Source organism: Episyrphus balteatus, chromosome X (genome assembly GCF_945859705.1).
Source record: "Episyrphus balteatus chromosome X, idEpiBalt1.1, whole genome shotgun sequence".
NCBI lineage: Eukaryota > Metazoa > Arthropoda > Insecta > Diptera > Syrphidae > Episyrphus > Episyrphus balteatus.
Window position 1 is genome coordinate 9,318,313 of NC_079138.1, and position 17,503 is coordinate 9,335,815.

The window sequence follows — 17,503 nt, forward strand, 5'->3', positions numbered from 1 at the left end:
GGGATATGGAACCCATCGATGAAAATAGTTTCTGGAGTTGATGCAAAATATAAAAGCTTGTAAGTCAAAATAGATGCAAGATTAATAATTGAATCTTATTGATTAAATTTGATACACTCCTTTTTGGATATCTGACAAGTAAAGAATCAGCGTATTGGATACATGTATAAAGGTCATAAAATTCCACCACAACCTAAAAATTCCGAACACCTCCTGTTAATACTCAGAATCCAGCATAGTTAACACCTCCACAGCAACAGCAAGAGCATTAAAAACAGATCAATCCAAATCAAACAATTATCTTGCAAAGTGCCGGAAGATTAAAGGACGCCTACGCTATCGACATTCAATCCCAGTACAAAGAAACGAGCACAAAGAACAAAGTTGATATTTTCGTTTGTTATTCCATAATTTATAAATAATGATTTTATTTATAAATAAATTAAAAAATAAACAAAAACAAAATATTTCATTGAAAATTTGTTTAGATTATTATTTAGAATTGTTGTCGGCGGAAAGCAAAATTGTTCTAAATCCACTGCTTACCTAAAATGAGATAATGATGCAATTTTAGTAATATGAGGGTGCTCTTTCCGAATTTGAAAATCGTTTTTGTCTAAGAAATTTCTTCAGCAGATAATATAATTTAATGGGACATCAAATTATAAAAACAGCCAAGCAGCCTTCTGAAAATGAGACCCGAGTATTCTTGATTGTTCTAAGTCCCATCATATTTTCTTCTAAGTCCACTTTTTATTTAAGGAAAGTGCGTACTTGTATAGGAATTGTTCTATAAATCCAAGTTTGGGTTCTTAGTTTTTAAAAATATTAAAAAATAGTATTTATTTACTAATGAAGAAAGTTTGTATCGTTTCTTCAAAAGGAAAGACCAAACTTTATAAAAAACATAACTTGAACTACCGAGGAGCAAAAAAATATCACTCTCAATCAATTTGAAACTTAAAAATCGCTCCCTGTTAAATTTGCTTTTTGTGACTTAGAACAATTTTGCTTTCCGCCGCTTATATGTGGTCATCATAATCCAAATACGTAACCATATGATCAATGGTATCTGAATCAACGAAATCCTTATCACGCCTTTCAGCTTTATTCCAAAGTAGAATTGGACAAGTTCTCGTATTGCACGGGTCCGAACCTATAAATACGTAGCAATACGAAAAAAATAAACAATTTCCAAAAACCAAACATGGCATAAATTCAAAAAAAATGTTTACCGATGTTTCATGTTCGCTTACTTGTGATGGTTCCCATATTAATCTGTCTTCATTTTCAAAAGAAAACATAAAACTAATCAAAATAAACTCTGAATGAATTTTTAGCTGACAATCAAATTTAATTTTCCGTGTTAACTTCTGATTAACTTTATTCAATAAATTAAATATTCACCTATATTTACAAAACAAAAAATTTAAACGTATCATTACTTGACTTGGCCTTCTCGTTAGCACCATGAAAAAAATGGGCTTTTTTATTGGAAGCGCTGGGTAAACGAGGTTAATCTGCTTTTCGGTTCACTTCTGAAAAATTAAATAAAAATTTTACTAAATACTTGAATTTTGAAAAGAAGAAAAAGGAAACAAAAATTTACTTTTCAATGACCACTGCTGGCATTTGGACTAGTTGAACGGGAGATTTACCGTCCTTGAGGCTTGAGTTAAATTTAAAATTTTTCCCCGCATCACAGACATTTGACGTTAATACAATTTTCTATCGAATCCTTTGTCTTGCTAAAATTTTTTCATTTTGAAATAAAGCCAAAAAAAATTTGTAATTTAACTTATTGATAACAAAATAAATTAAATTCATCCAAACCTTAAACTAATACATTGCACAGTTCCTCTGCAAAATTCATATCGGATAACGAAGGAAGGACAAGTTGTTTGGTTTCTTCACTAAAAGACAACCACGCGTAATGGCATGGATATGCACGCCATGAATCTGAATGTTTAAATGGAAATGTAAAAGCCAGTCCATTTTAATGGATATATATATATATAAATTACTAGCTGACCCGGCGGACTTCGTTCCGCCTTTCCAAGTATTTGTTTTCAAATTTTAGCCCTGTAATGTGTTAAACTTTTTCCGGTTCACTCGGTTCGGTTGATATGTGGAGCACAAATAAATTGACTACAGCGCAACCTACAGGGTCCAATTATAACACAAAACCTGTCTGGGGCAAACCTTATCACACACACAAAATTTCACAAAAAATATCCAGTCATTCGACCCCAAATACGGATTTTGAATTAAACTTGACAACAGCGCCACCTACCGGGTCCAATTATAACACAATACCTGTCTCAGATGGACCTTATCGCACACACAAAATTTCACAAAAATCTATTCAGTCTTTCGACCCCAAATATGGAATTTGCATATACATAACTTGACAACAGCGCCACATACCGGGTCCAATTATAACACAAAACCTGTCTCGGATAGACCTTATCGCATACACAAAATTTCACAAAAATCTGTTCAGTCATTCGACCCCAAATACGGAATTTGCATATAAATTGACAACAGCGCCACCTACCGGGTCCAATTATAACACAAAACCTGTCTCGGATGGACCTTATCGCACACACAAAATTTCACAAAAATCTGTTCAGTCATTCGACCCCAAATACGGAATTTGCATATAACTTGTCAACAGCGCCACCTACTGGGTCCAATTATAACACAAAACCTGTCTCGGATAGACCTTATCGCATACACAAAATTTCACAAAAATCTGTTCAGTCATTCGACCTCAAATACGGAATTTGCATATAAATTGACAACAGCGCCACCTACCGGGTCCTATTATAACACAATACCTGTCTCAGATGGACCTTATCGCACACACAAAATTTCACAAAAATCTATTCAGTCTTTCGACCCCAAATATGGAATTTGCATATACATAACTTGACAACAGCGCCACCTACCGGGTCCAATTATAACGCAAAACCTGTATCGGATAGACCTTATCGCATACACAAAGTTTCACAAAAATCTGTTCAGTCATTCGACCCCAAATACGGAATTTGCATATAAATTGACAACAGCGCCACCTACCAGGTCCAATTATAACACAAAACCTGTCGCGGATGGACCTTATCGCACACACAAAATTTCACAAAAATCTGTTCAGTCATTCGACCCCAAATACGGAATTTGCATATAACTTGTCAACAGCGCCACCTACTGGGTCCAATTATAAAACAAAACCTGTCTCGGATGGACCTTATCACCCCCACCAAATTTCAGAAAAATCTATCAAGTCGTTTAGAAGGAGTAGGGTCACAAACAAACGCACAGGAGAATTATATATATAAGAGATATAAATTAAAATATTATTAATAGCGGCGATTTTAATTTCTGGCAATTGAACAACATTCCAATTATTTGTGTTATCTGGATTAAGATATTGCTTTATCAGTTAGAGATGTAACTCCATCAGTTCTCGATGACTCGGTTGGGATAATCTCAGTTGTTCTTGTTGGCATAACAGTATCATTAACTTGTTTAACAATTTTTGGTTGATCATATTTTACTAGCCAATTATCGTTCCCACGATATGTGTTTCTTATGATTTGTAGTCTAAGAGAAATAATCTTTCAAATTGTAATTGAAAAGATTTAGCTAGGACAGATGTTAGAGCTTTGTTTTCAAAACGTCGTAGGCAGTAATCAGCTCCCTGTAGTTTTGCACGAATATTTGAAATGATCCTTTCTAAAAAGTTAATAATTAACATAACATTTTCTATACAAAAACAATTTAGGGTTGAAAAACTAACTTTCAAAGGAAAGCTCATTCAATTAAATCTTGTGATGGGAAGTCTTCATTGATTTGTTTTTTTTTTTTTAGTTTCGCTTTTCGTCTATCGATTCGGGCATAATTAAATGTCTCGGCAACTAAACGAACTATTCGTGTATTCGGTACAACGCCTAATTGTATTTTTTGGTCAACTTGACTTGCTCCAGCTTCCGAGAGATATCTGACACAAAATAATAACAAGTTATCAGAGATTGTATTATTTAGTAAAATGATTTAAATCCTTACCCTTGATCCGGAATTAAACAAGCACGTCCAAAACAACACAGTTTGTGCATCCATTTTGTCGTTTTGGATTCATTTGTTCATATGGCTCTTCGTTTTTGGGTTTGAATACTGCCACTACTTTCTGTTTGAAGTTCTGAAAAAGTTTTATGTTATTTGATATGCATTATATTTAGATATGTTTGCAAGTCAATGTATTAGGTATATTTTAATGTAGATGACACAACTTCCTTCTAACTAGAAATCATTTAAATATTCTAAAAGTTTTGAGACTTATTGGCCTGGTCAGACCATGTGAATACCTTTCAGAATACCTTGAAGGAGAAATACGTTGCCCATCCACAAACCATACGAATCTACCTCAATGCGAATATACAAATCTGCTGGATGATCGAGATTCGAGACTCTTTAGTCCTTACACAGTAATATAAAACTCTCCTACAACTCTATCGTCGTTGTTGAAGCGCAACAAATAGGAACTTATCTCAGCCTTCATGCTTTCTTGCATAGCCAGAAGGCATTGATAATATTTGCTCAGGGAATATTATATTGTTGCTAAAAAAATATATACTATTTTATGTATACTACATAGAAGGAGGGGGTAAGGGTTGTGAAAGGAACAACTTACATCCCTTAACGATTTAATAGATTCAATCCATTGCGTTCGCTTAACGGACTCAGGAAGATAATGTCATCGTCTTAGTGGTGGACTTATCGTCTATTCTAAAAACTTAGTTGGGTGAAACCCAGACCAGGTGGGACTCGAGATAGACACTTTAGTTCATCGACATACAAATTGTATCGTTGTTACTGTAGATTTGATCGCAACAAAAACATTACTGTTAAAAAAAGAGCCAAGTTCTCCTATGTTGAAATTATGCTGGCACAAAAAGTACTGAGATGTAAAAGTGTACCAAGTTCTAAAGTTTGGGTTCAAATTCGTATCAATAAAATTTTGATTGTTCTCTTGACAATTTTTCTTAATTATCGATTTTTAAAGTTATTTCAAAAATTGCCAAGTAAACAATCAAAATTTTATTGATACGAATTTGAACCCAAACTTTAGAACTTGGTACACTTTTACATCTCAGTACTTTTTGTGCCAGCATAATTTCAACATAGGAGAACTTGGCTCTTTTTTTAACAGTAATGTTTTTGTTGCGATTTCACTACTTTTTGCAAGGTATGGCTGTAGAATATAAAATCTCTATATTTGATGAAAATTCAGTGAAAATGGGTGGTTGCCACGCCCCCTGCCTGAAATTCTCAATCTTTAAATTTTTTCCTTTGTGTAAACTACCAGCTCCACCATTCTACCAAATTTCAAGATTCTACGACAATCAGAAGTGCTCTATAATAATTTATGAAAATTCAGCGGAAATGGGCGGTTGCCACGCCCCCTGGCTGAAATTCTCAAATTTTAAATTTATTCCTTTGTATAAACTATTAGCTCTACTATTCTACCAAATTTCAAGATTCTACGACAATCAGAAGTGCTCTATAATAATTTATGAAAATTCAGCGGAAATGGGCGGTTGCCACGCCCCCTGGCTGAAATTCTCAAATTTTAAATTTATTCCTTTGTATAAACTATTAGCTCTACTATTCTACCAAATTTCAAGATTCTACGACAATCAGAAGTGCTCTATAATAATTTATGAAAATTCAGCGGAAATGGGCGGTTGCCACGCCCCCTGGCTGAAATTCTCAAATTTTAAATTTTTTCCTTTGTAAAAACTACCAGCTCTACCATTCTACCAAATTTCAAGATTCTACGACAGTCAAAAGTGCTCTATAATAATTTATGAAAATTCAGCGGAAATGGGCGGTTGCCACGCCCCCTGGCTGCAATTCTCAAGTTTTAAATTTTTTCCTTTGTATTAACTACCAGCTCTACTATTCTACCAAATTTCAAGATTCTACGATAATCAGAAGTGCTTTATAATATATGATGAAAATTCAGCGGAAATGGGCGGATGCCACGCCCCCTGAATTGAAAATCTCAAATTTTTTCCTTTGTATACACCACAAGTCCTATCACCGTGTAAAATTTCAAGTTTCTACGATATCGGGAAGTTCTCCATAATTTTGATGATCTGTCAGTGAGTCAGTGAGTCAGTTACGGTTTTTGCGATTTTTGAAGCCCTATATCTCAGAAACTACTCATCGTAGGAGGCTGAAATTTTGTGAGGAGTTTGGTTTTTACGAGCTCAACAAATGTAGTGAGTTTGAAATTTCTAGCATCTTTGGTGTGGAAGTTAGAGGGGGGTCGAAAATGGCCTGAGTTGTTTCCTGTAAATAAGGGTGTAGTGCCAAAGTTGCTAGAGAACTTGGCTGGGCACTACCGTGCCCCTTGATCTTATTCGACCACGCGAAAATGTTGATGTATCCTCTTCGAAGAAAACAGCAACAAATTCTCCTCTAATATAATGGTTTAGAGGGTTTTTCATGGTCGTAATGTTTCCAGAACATTATGTTGTATAGTTTGTTGAATTTTTCTATTGGTTTTGGTAAAATTTTTTTTTCCTCAAGAATTTGTTTCTTTACTTTGTTTGTTTATTATTACTGACAAATGTCACTTAAATGTTAAATCGATAAGTATTACCAACTGCAAGAAAAATAAACTCTTTTTTTTCACGAGAAGATGTCGCCAACGTATGTGTGTGGAAGCTTTTCACTTTTTGGAAAGCTTTTCACTTTTTCACTTTTTGGAATTTTTTTAAAAAGTGCCCATTGTAGTTATGGCTTTAAAGGCTTAACTACATTGGCCACTTTTTGAAAAAACTTCAAAAAGTGGAAAAGTGAAAAGCTTTTACACACATACCGTAGCGACATCTTCTCGCGAAAAAGAGTTCATTCAATTTTTTTTTTGGAGCTGGTAACACTTATGAATTTAAGTGACATTAATGGCGTTTTTAATTGGCAATCTGGAAGCAAAAAAAAGCAATCTGAAAGCGTTCAATTGGGCAAAACTGACAGTTCTGATTCTGAAAAAAAGAGAATTTCTCTTCTGGTTTTAAAAACAGAATCAGAAGCAGAATCACTCAAACATTCATAGAGCAGCACAAAATGTTTGCAGCATAAAAACAAATGAAATTTGGCGCGAATACACGTATATGTGACACAAGTCAAACTCAACCAATACATTCACACCAAACATCAGATTCTTCGGAATAAAAAAAAAACTGTTCAATTGGGATTCCGAATCGAAGAACAATTCCGGATTGCCAATTAAAAACGCCATAAGTATGTTCAGCGAGGATTTTTCTAGATCAGAACAGGACAGGACAGCACAGTTTCGTGAGAAACGTCAGATCATGATCAAGAGATAAATAAACCAGTTTAAAAAAAAAAACAAGAATACAAAAAAAAACTCGTTTGTCCTATTCCATATACCTACCACGCAACACCAGATACCATACATTGCGAACGTGCGAGAGATCCATTTCCTGTATCCTCTCATTTTCGCAAAAAAAATACAACACTTTGCATGCGCGATGAGCTTGCCTGGCGCCAATCCTTTTTTATGGAAAAACCTATGTACAAACAATATGTAGAATGTAGATACCTAAGTTCATCTTATTCTTTATACCACCAAACAACCACTCGACAGAGCGAGTGCGAGAGATCATGTAGAAACAAAATAGAAGATAATAAAGAGAGAGAGATACAACTAGCGCCAGCGGAATTTGTTTAAACTACAAATTCCAATACATACGCATTCCATGAATTTCTGAGGAAAAAAATGGAAAGTAGACTCTTTTTCAAAAATTAATTGTAAGAAAACTATTATAGCAATTCTTGTTTTCTAACTTGATATTGATAGAAAAAATAATGAAAAAAAATAAAAAAATATAACAAAAAATCTAAAAATTCTGGTTTCTTAGTACAGTTTATTGTTTTTGGGACTACTTAAAAAGCGATTGGAGGGTTACAAAATAATATTTTCCAACAAAATATAGCTTTACTCCATAGTCAATAAATTAAGCTTTTAAATAAAATAAAAATCAAAATCATACTTTGAAAAACAAAGAAATTAAACCACTTTGTTTTAAAAAAGTTAAGAAAAAATGACTTTTTAACTTTTTTTTGTTGTTTAAGACCTTAAAAATAATATAAATTTCTTTAACTAATCAATGTGTTAGTATTTGAGTTGAGGTACTTATTTCTTTTTATTTCGATGAATTTTATTAATAATTGCAGAAGTTACACATGTTCAAACATTCTAACATAAGGAAAAATAGCTTCAGTTTCGATTAATTTTTTTCTATGAAAAAATACATTTTTAGTTTTTCAAAATAGTTTTACTATGTAGTTTGATTCAATCTCAATCCAAAATAGAAATAAAAAAAAATAAAAATTTTAGTCTAACTAAGAAACAAACCAATGTCTTTCAGGGTTTCAGGTCGTTCTAAAACAACGAAAATTTTATCATGTTTTGTTCTTTCTTCATTACAAGTGCACAAATTTGGAAATTGTAGGGATGAAGATATTTAGCCTTGTTTATTATCTAAATAATAAAATTTATTTCATTCAATTATCTTTAAAAATGTGAAAGTTATGCACCGATTTGTAAACGATAGCCCGATTTTTACGTGGTCCACTCAGCCTTAATCCAATACGGTATCACTAATTGTATCCTTATTTAAGTCTGAATGTTAAAAAATAATTGACGAATTGTTAATGTTTCATAAATTAATTTATCAACAAGTCCATCTACGTAAAAACAGAATATAAAGAGGTTTTTTTTAGAAAAAAGCCGTTTTGGTTTTTTGTTAATTTCTCGAATCTGGTTTTCTGTTTCTGTTTAAAAATAAATAAAAGCATCGAATTTTAATTTTAAATTAGTACTTTATTACATGAAATTTTGAAAAAAAGTAGTTTGAAATTTTTTTTTTCCAATTTTTTTTTCAAAATTTTGTTTTTAAAAATTAATTTTTCAAAAACTGTGCCATAAAATGGCTTTGTTTACAAATTTTGTAAAAGACTAATGTTTTGGCTTTAATAAAAAAAAGTATAGCACTTTATTGTAAGTATAACCGTTAATTTTTAATAATTTTTTTTCCAAATTAAGTCAATTTTTTTTAAATTGCCCCTCCCCGCTACACGAAGGGGAATAGACCCCCCCTCCCATAAGATTTTTTTTAATCTTGACCTAACCTACACGCTCTAGCTTTTTGGCACATTACTCCTGAGTCCTGAATCACCCTGTATATCACCTATAGCGAGTGCAAAGCCTTGCTTGCGTCGCCTGTAGTTTGGACAACAAATATGTACGTCTTCTCTGGATCGGACGAGATGAACATCCGCATGTGGAAGGCCAGAGCATCGGAAAAACTTGGCTTGGTCAGACCACTTGAACGATCCAACTTTAACTACCAGAATACTTAGAGAAAATGAGTATACGAGTCCATGGGATATGGAACCCATCGATGAAAATAGTTTCTGGAGTTGATGCAAAATATAAAAGCTTGTAAGTCAAAATAGATGCAAGATTAATAATTGAATCTTATTGATTAAATTTGATACACTCCTTTTTGGATATCTGACAAGTAAAGAATCAGCGTATTGGATACATGTATAAAGGTCATAAAATTCCACCACAACCTAAAAATTCCGAACACCTCCTGTTAATACTCAGAATCCAGCATAGTTAACACCTCCACAGCAACAGCAAGAGCATTAAAAACAGATCAATCCAAATCAAACAATTATCTTGCAAAGTGCCGGAAGATTAAAGGACGCCTACGCTATCGACATTCAATCCCAGTACAAAGAAACGAGCACAAAGAACAAAGTTGATATTTTCGTTTGTTATTCCATAATTTATAAATAATGATTTTATTTATAAATAAATTAAAAAATAAACAAAAACAAAATATTTCATTGAAAATTTGTTTAGATTATTATTTAGAATTGTTGTCGGCGGAAAGCAAAATTGTTCTAAATCCACTGCTTACCTAAAATGAGATAATGATGCAATTTTAGTAATATGAGGGTGCTCTTTCCGAATTTGAAAATCGTTTTTGTCTAAGAAATTTCTTCAGCAGATAATATAATTTAATGGGACATCAAATTATAAAAACAGCCAAGCAGCCTTCTGAAAATGAGACCCGAGTATTCTTGATTGTTCTAAGTCCCATCATATTTTCTTCTAAGTCCACTTTTTATTTAAGGAAAGTGCGTACTTGTATAGGAATTGTTCTATAAATCCAAGTTTGGGTTCTTAGTTTTTAAAAATATTAAAAAATAGTATTTATTTACTAATGAAGAAAGTTTGTATCGTTTCTTCAAAAGGAAAGACCAAACTTTATAAAAAACATAACTTGAACTACCGAGGAGCAAAAAAATATCACTCTCAATCAATTTGAAACTTAAAAATCGCTCCCTGTTAAATTTGCTTTTTGTGACTTAGAACAATTTTGCTTTCCGCCGCTTATATGTGGTCATCATAATCCAAATACGTAACCATATGATCAATGGTATCTGAATCAACGAAATCCTTATCACGCCTTTCAGCTTTATTCCAAAGTAGAATTGGACAAGTTCTCGTATTGCACGGGTCCGAACCTATAAATACGTAGCAATACGAAAAAAATAAACAATTTCCAAAAACCAAACATGGCATAAATTCAAAAAAAATGTTTACCGATGTTTCATGTTCGCTTACTTGTGATGGTTCCCATATTAATCTGTCTTCATTTTCAAAAGAAAACATAAAACTAATCAAAATAAACTCTGAATGAATTTTTAGCTGACAATCAAATTTAATTTTCCGTGTTAACTTCTGATTAACTTTATTCAATAAATTAAATATTCACCTATATTTACAAAACAAAAAATTTAAACGTATCATTACTTGACTTGGCCTTCTCGTTAGCACCATGAAAAAAATGGGCTTTTTTATTGGAAGCGCTGGGTAAACGAGGTTAATCTGCTTTTCGGTTCACTTCTGAAAAATTAAATAAAAATTTTACTAAATACTTGAATTTTGAAAAGAAGAAAAAGGAAACAAAAATTTACTTTTCAATGACCACTGCTGGCATTTGGACTAGTTGAACGGGAGATTTACCGTCCTTGAGGCTTGAGTTAAATTTAAAATTTTTCCCCGCATCACAGACATTTGACGTTAATACAATTTTCTATCGAATCCTTTGTCTTGCTAAAATTTTTTCATTTTGAAATAAAGCCAAAAAAAATTTGTAATTTAACTTATTGATAACAAAATAAATTAAATTCATCCAAACCTTAAACTAATACATTGCACAGTTCCTCTGCAAAATTCATATCGGATAACGAAGGAAGGACAAGTTGTTTGGTTTCTTCACTAAAAGACAACCACGCGTAATGGCATGGATATGCACGCCATGAATCTGAATGTTTAAATGGAAATGTAAAAGCCAGTCCATTTTAATGGATATATATATATATAAATTACTAGCTGACCCGGCGGACTTCGTTCCGCCTTTCCAAGTATTTGTTTTCAAATTTTAGCCCTGTAATGTGTTAAACTTTTTCCGGTTCACTCGGTTCGGTTGATATGTGGAGCACAAATAAATTGACTACAGCGCAACCTACAGGGTCCAATTATAACACAAAACCTGTCTGGGGCAAACCTTATCACACACACAAAATTTCACAAAAAATATCCAGTCATTCGACCCCAAATACGGATTTTGAATTAAACTTGACAACAGCGCCACCTACCGGGTCCAATTATAACACAATACCTGTCTCAGATGGACCTTATCGCACACACAAAATTTCACAAAAATCTATTCAGTCTTTCGACCCCAAATATGGAATTTGCATATACATAACTTGACAACAGCGCCACATACCGGGTCCAATTATAACACAAAACCTGTCTCGGATAGACCTTATCGCATACACAAAATTTCACAAAAATCTGTTCAGTCATTCGACCCCAAATACGGAATTTGCATATAAATTGACAACAGCGCCACCTACCGGGTCCAATTATAACACAAAACCTGTCTCGGATGGACCTTATCGCACACACAAAATTTCACAAAAATCTGTTCAGTCATTCGACCCCAAATACGGAATTTGCATATAACTTGTCAACAGCGCCACCTACTGGGTCCAATTATAACACAAAACCTGTCTCGGATAGACCTTATCGCATACACAAAATTTCACAAAAATCTGTTCAGTCATTCGACCCCAAATACGGAATTTGCATATAAATTGACAACAGCGCCACCTACCGGGTCCTATTATAACACAATACCTGTCTCAGATGGACCTTATCGCACACACAAAATTTCACAAAAATCTATTCAGTCTTTCGACCCCAAATATGGAATTTGCATATACATAACTTGACAACAGCGCCACCTACCGGGTCCAATTATAACGCAAAACCTGTATCGGATAGACCTTATCGCATACACAAAGTTTCACAAAAATCTGTTCAGTCATTCGACCCCAAATACGGAATTTGCATATAAATTGACAACAGCGCCACCTACCAGGTCCAATTATAACACAAAACCTGTCGCGGATGGACCTTATCGCACACACAAAATTTCACAAAAATCTGTTCAGTCATTCGACCCCAAATACGGAATTTGCATATAACTTGTCAACAGCGCCACCTACTGGGTCCAATTATAAAACAAAACCTGTCTCGGATGGACCTTATCACCCCCACCAAATTTCAGAAAAATCTATCAAGTCGTTTAGAAGGAGTAGGGTCACAAACAAACGCACAGGAGAATTATATATATAAGAGATATAAATTAAAATATTATTAATAGCGGCGATTTTAATTTCTGGCAATTGAACAACATTCCAATTATTTGTGTTATCTGGATTAAGATATTGCTTTATCAGTTAGAGATGTAACTCCATCAGTTCTCGATGACTCGGTTGGGATAATCTCAGTTGTTCTTGTTGGCATAACAGTATCATTAACTTGTTTAACAATTTTTGGTTGATCATATTTTACTAGCCAATTATCGTTCCCACGATATGTGTTTCTTATGATTTGTAGTCTAAGAGAAATAATCTTTCAAATTGTAATTGAAAAGATTTAGCTAGGACAGATGTTAGAGCTTTGTTTTCAAAACGTCGTAGGCAGTAATCAGCTCCCTGTAGTTTTGCACGAATATTTGAAATGATCCTTTCTAAAAAATTAATAATTAACATAACATTTTCTATACAAAAACAATTTAGGGTTGAAAAACTAACTTTCAAAGGAAAGCTCATTCAATTAAATCTTGTGATGGGAAGTCTTCATTGATTTGTTTTTTTTTTTTTAGTTTCGCTTTTCGTCTATCGATTCGGGCATAATTAAATGTCTCGGCAACTAAACGAACTATTCGTGTATTCGGTACAACGCCTAATTGTATTTTTTGGTCAACTTGACTTGCTCCAGCTTCCGAGAGATATCTGACACAAAATAATAACAAGTTATCAGAGATTGTATTATTTAGTAAAATGATTTAAATCCTTACCCTTGATCCGGAATTAAACAAGCACGTCCAAAACAACACAGTTTGTGCATCCATTTTGTCGTTTTGGATTCATTTGTTCATATGGCTCTTCGTTTTTGGGTTTGAATACTGCCACTACTTTCTGTTTGAAGTTCTGAAAAAGTTTTATGTTATTTGATATGCATTATATTTAGATATGTTTGCAAGTCAATGTATTAGGTATATTTTAATGTAGATGACACAACTTCCTTCTAACTAGAAATCATTTAAATATTCTAAAAGTTTTGAGACTTATTGGCCTGGTCAGACCATGTGAATACCTTTCAGAATACCTTGAAGGAGAAATACGCTGCCCATCCACAAACCATACGAATCTACCTCAATGCGAATATACAAATCTGCTGGATGATCGAGATTCGAGACTCTTTAGTCCTTACACAGTAATATAAAACTCTCCTACAACTCTATCGTCGTTGTTGAAGCGCAACAAATAGGAACTTATCTCAGCCTTCATGCTTTCTTGCATAGCCAGAAGGCATTGATAATATTTGCTCAGGGAATATTATATTGTTGCTAAAAAAAAATATACTATTTTATGTATACTACATAGAAGGAGGGGGTAAGGGTTGTGAAAGGAACAACTTACATCCCTTAACGATTTAATAGATTCAATCCATTGCGTTCGCTTAACGGACTCAGGAAGATAATGTCATCGTCTTAGTGGTGGACTTATCGTCTATTCTAAAAACTTAGTTGGGTGAAACCCAGACCAGGTGGGACTCGAGATAGACACTTTAGTTCATCGACATACAAATTGTATCGTTGTTACTGTAGATTTGATCTTATTCGACCACGCGAAAATGTTGATGTATCCTCTTCGAAGAAAACAGCAACAAATTCTCCTCTAATATAATGGTTTAGAGGGTTTTTCATGGTCGTAATGTTTCCAGAACATTATGTTGTATAGTTTGTTGAATTTTTCTATTGGTTTTGGTAAAATTTTTTTTTCTACAAGAATTTGTTTCTTTACTTTGTTTGTTTATTATTACTGACAAATGTCACTTAAATGTTAAATCGATAAGTATTACCAGCTGCAAGAAAAATAAACTCTTTTTTTTCACGAGAAGATGTCGCCAACGTATGTGTGTGGAAGCTTTTCACTTTTTGGAAAGCTTTTCACTTTTTCACTTTTTGGAATTTTTTTAAAAAGTGCCCATTGTAGTTATGGCTTTAAAGGCTTAACTACATTGGCCACTTTTTGAAAAAATTTCAAAAAGTGGAAAAGTGAAAAGCTTTTACACACATACCGTAGCGACATCTTCTCGCGAAAAAGAGTTCATTCAATTTTTTTTTTGGAGCTGGTAACACTTATGAATTTAAGTGACATTAATGGCGTTTTTAATTGGCAATCTGGAAGCAAAAAAAAGCAATCTGAAAGCGTTCAATTGGGCAAAACTGACAGTTCTGATTGTGAAAAAAAGAGAATTTCTCTTCTGGTTTTAAAAACAGAATCAGAAGCAGAATCACTCAAACATTCATAGAGCAGCACAAAATGTTTGCAGCATAAAAACAAATGAAATTTGGCGCGAATACACGTATATGTGACACAAGTCAAACTCAACCAATACATTCACACCAAACATCAGATTCTTCGGAATAAAAAAAAAACTGTTCAATTGGGATTCCGAATCGAAGAACAATTCCGGATTGCCAATTAAAAACGCCATAAGTATGTTCAGCGAGGATTTTTCTAGATCAGAACAGGACAGGACAGCACAGTTTCGTGAGAAACGTCAGATCATGATCAAGAGATAAATAAACCAGTTTAAAAAAAAAAACAAGAATACAAAAAAAAACTCGTTTGTCCTATTCCATATACCTACCACGCAACACCAGATACCATACATTGCGAACGTGCGAGAGATCCATTTCCTGTATCCTCTCATTTTCGCAAAAAAAATACAACACTTTGCATGCGCGATGAGCTTGCCTGGCGCCAATCCTTTTTTATGGAAAAACCTATGTACAAACAATATGTAGAATGTAGATACCTAAGTTCATCTTATTCTTTATACCACCAAACAACCACTCGACAGAGCGAGTGCGAGAGATCATGTAGAAACAAAATAGAAGATAATAAAGAGAGAGAGATACAACTAGCGCCAGCGGAATTTGTTTAAACTACAAATTCCAATACATACGCATTCCATGAATTTCTGAGGAAAAAAATGGAAAGTAGACTCTTTTTCAAAAATTAATTGTAAGAAAACTATTATAGCAATTCTTGTTTTCTAACTTGATATTGATAGAAAAAATAATGAAAAAAAATAAAAAAAATATAACAAAAAATCTAAAAATTCTGGTTTCTTAGTACAGTTTATTGTTTTTGGGACTACTTAAAAAGCGATTGGAGGGTTACAAAATAATATTTTCCAACAAAATATAGCTTTACTCCATAGTCAATAAATTAAGCTTTTAAATAAAATAAAAATCAAAATCATACTTTGAAAAACAAAGAAATTAAACCACTTTGTTTTAAAAAAGTTAAGAAAAAATGACTTTTTAACTTTTTTTTGTTGTTTAAGACCTTAAAAATAATATAAATTTCTTTAACTAATCAATGTGTTAGTATTTGAGTTGAGGTACTTATTTCTTTTTATTTCGATGAATTTTATTAATAATTGCAGAAGTTACACATGTTCAAACATTCTAACATAAGGAAAAATAGCTTCAGTTTCGATTAATTTTTTTCTATGAAAAAATACATTTTTAGTTTTTCAAAATAGTTTTACTATGTAGTTTGATTCAATCTCAATCCAAAATAGAAATAAAAAAAATAAAAATTTTAGTCTAACTAACTAACAAACCAATGTCTTTCAGGGTTTCAGGTCGTTCTAAAACAACGAAAATTTTATCATGTTTTGTTCTCTCTTCATTACAAGTGCACAAATTTGGAAATTGTAGGGATGAAGATATTTAGCCTTGTTTATTATCTAAATAATAAAATTTATTTCATTCAATTATCTTTAAAAATGTGAAAGTTATGCACCGATTTGTAAACGATAGCCCGATTTTTACGTGGTCCACTCAGCCTTAATCCAATACGGTATCACTTAATTGTATCCTTATTTAAGTCTGAATGTTAAAAAATAATTGACGAATTGTTAATGTTTCATAAATTAATTTATCAACAAGTCCAGCTACGTAAAAACAGAATATAAAGAGGTTTTTTTTAGAAAAAAGCCGTTTTGGTTTTTTGTTAATTTCTCGAATCTGGTTTTCTGTTTCTGTTTAAAAATAAATAAAAGCATCGAATTTTAATTTTAAAAATTTTGTTTTTAAAAATTAAATTTTCAAAAACTGTGCCATAAAATGGCTTTGTTTACAAATTTTGTAAAAGACTAATGTTTTGGCTTTAATAAAAAAAAGTATAGCACGTTATTGTAAGTATAACCGTTAATTTTTAATAATTTTTTTCCAAATTAAGTCAATTTTTTTTAAATTGCCCCTCCCCGCTACACGAAGGGGAATAGACCCCCCCTCTCATAAGATTTTTTTTTTATCTTGACCTAACCTACACGCTCTAGCTTTTTGGCACATTACTCCTGAGTCCTGAATCACCCTGTATATCACCTAAAGCGAGTGCAAAGCCTTGCTTGCGTCGCCTGTAGTTTGGACAACAAATATGTACGTCTTCTCTGGATCGGACGAGATGAACATCCGCATGTGGAAGGCCAGAGCATCGGAAAAACTTGGCTTGGTCAGACCACTTGAACGATCCAACTTTAACTACCAGAATACTTAGAGAAAATGAGTATACGAGTCCATGGGATATGGAACCCATCGATGAAAATAGTTTCTGGAGTTGATGCAAAATATAAAAGCTTGTAAGTCAAAATAGATGCAAGATTAATAATTGAATCTTATTGATTAAATTTGATACACTCCTTTTTGGATATCTGACAAGTAAAGAATCA

At 33.0% G+C, this 17,503-nt stretch overlaps 2 long non-coding RNA genes and 2 pseudogenes across 2 annotated transcripts; all 4 read right to left on the minus strand.

Moving 5' to 3' along the window:
* Positions 1-1,340: 1,340 nt before the first annotated feature.
* On the minus strand, positions 1,341-1,860 carry LOC129920689 (uncharacterized). The gene is made up of 3 exons (XR_008773290.1): positions 1,834-1,860; positions 1,610-1,748; positions 1,341-1,538 (listed from the first exon to the last, which is right to left on the minus strand). It is a non-coding gene; the product is annotated as an uncharacterized LOC129920689 (long non-coding RNA).
* Positions 1,861-3,345: 1,485 nt separating this feature from the next.
* LOC129920554 (phosphatidylinositol 4-kinase type 2-beta-like) lies at positions 3,346-4,183 on the minus strand (annotated as a pseudogene).
* A 6,636-nt stretch (positions 4,184-10,819) lies between these two features.
* LOC129920687 (uncharacterized) lies at positions 10,820-11,339 on the minus strand. The gene is made up of 3 exons (XR_008773289.1): positions 11,313-11,339; positions 11,089-11,227; positions 10,820-11,017 (listed from the first exon to the last, which is right to left on the minus strand). It is a non-coding gene; the product is annotated as an uncharacterized LOC129920687 (long non-coding RNA).
* Positions 11,340-12,824: 1,485 nt separating this feature from the next.
* On the minus strand, positions 12,825-14,452 carry LOC129920686 (phosphatidylinositol 4-kinase type 2-beta-like; annotated as a pseudogene).
* Between the last annotated feature and the right edge of the window lie 3,051 nt (positions 14,453-17,503).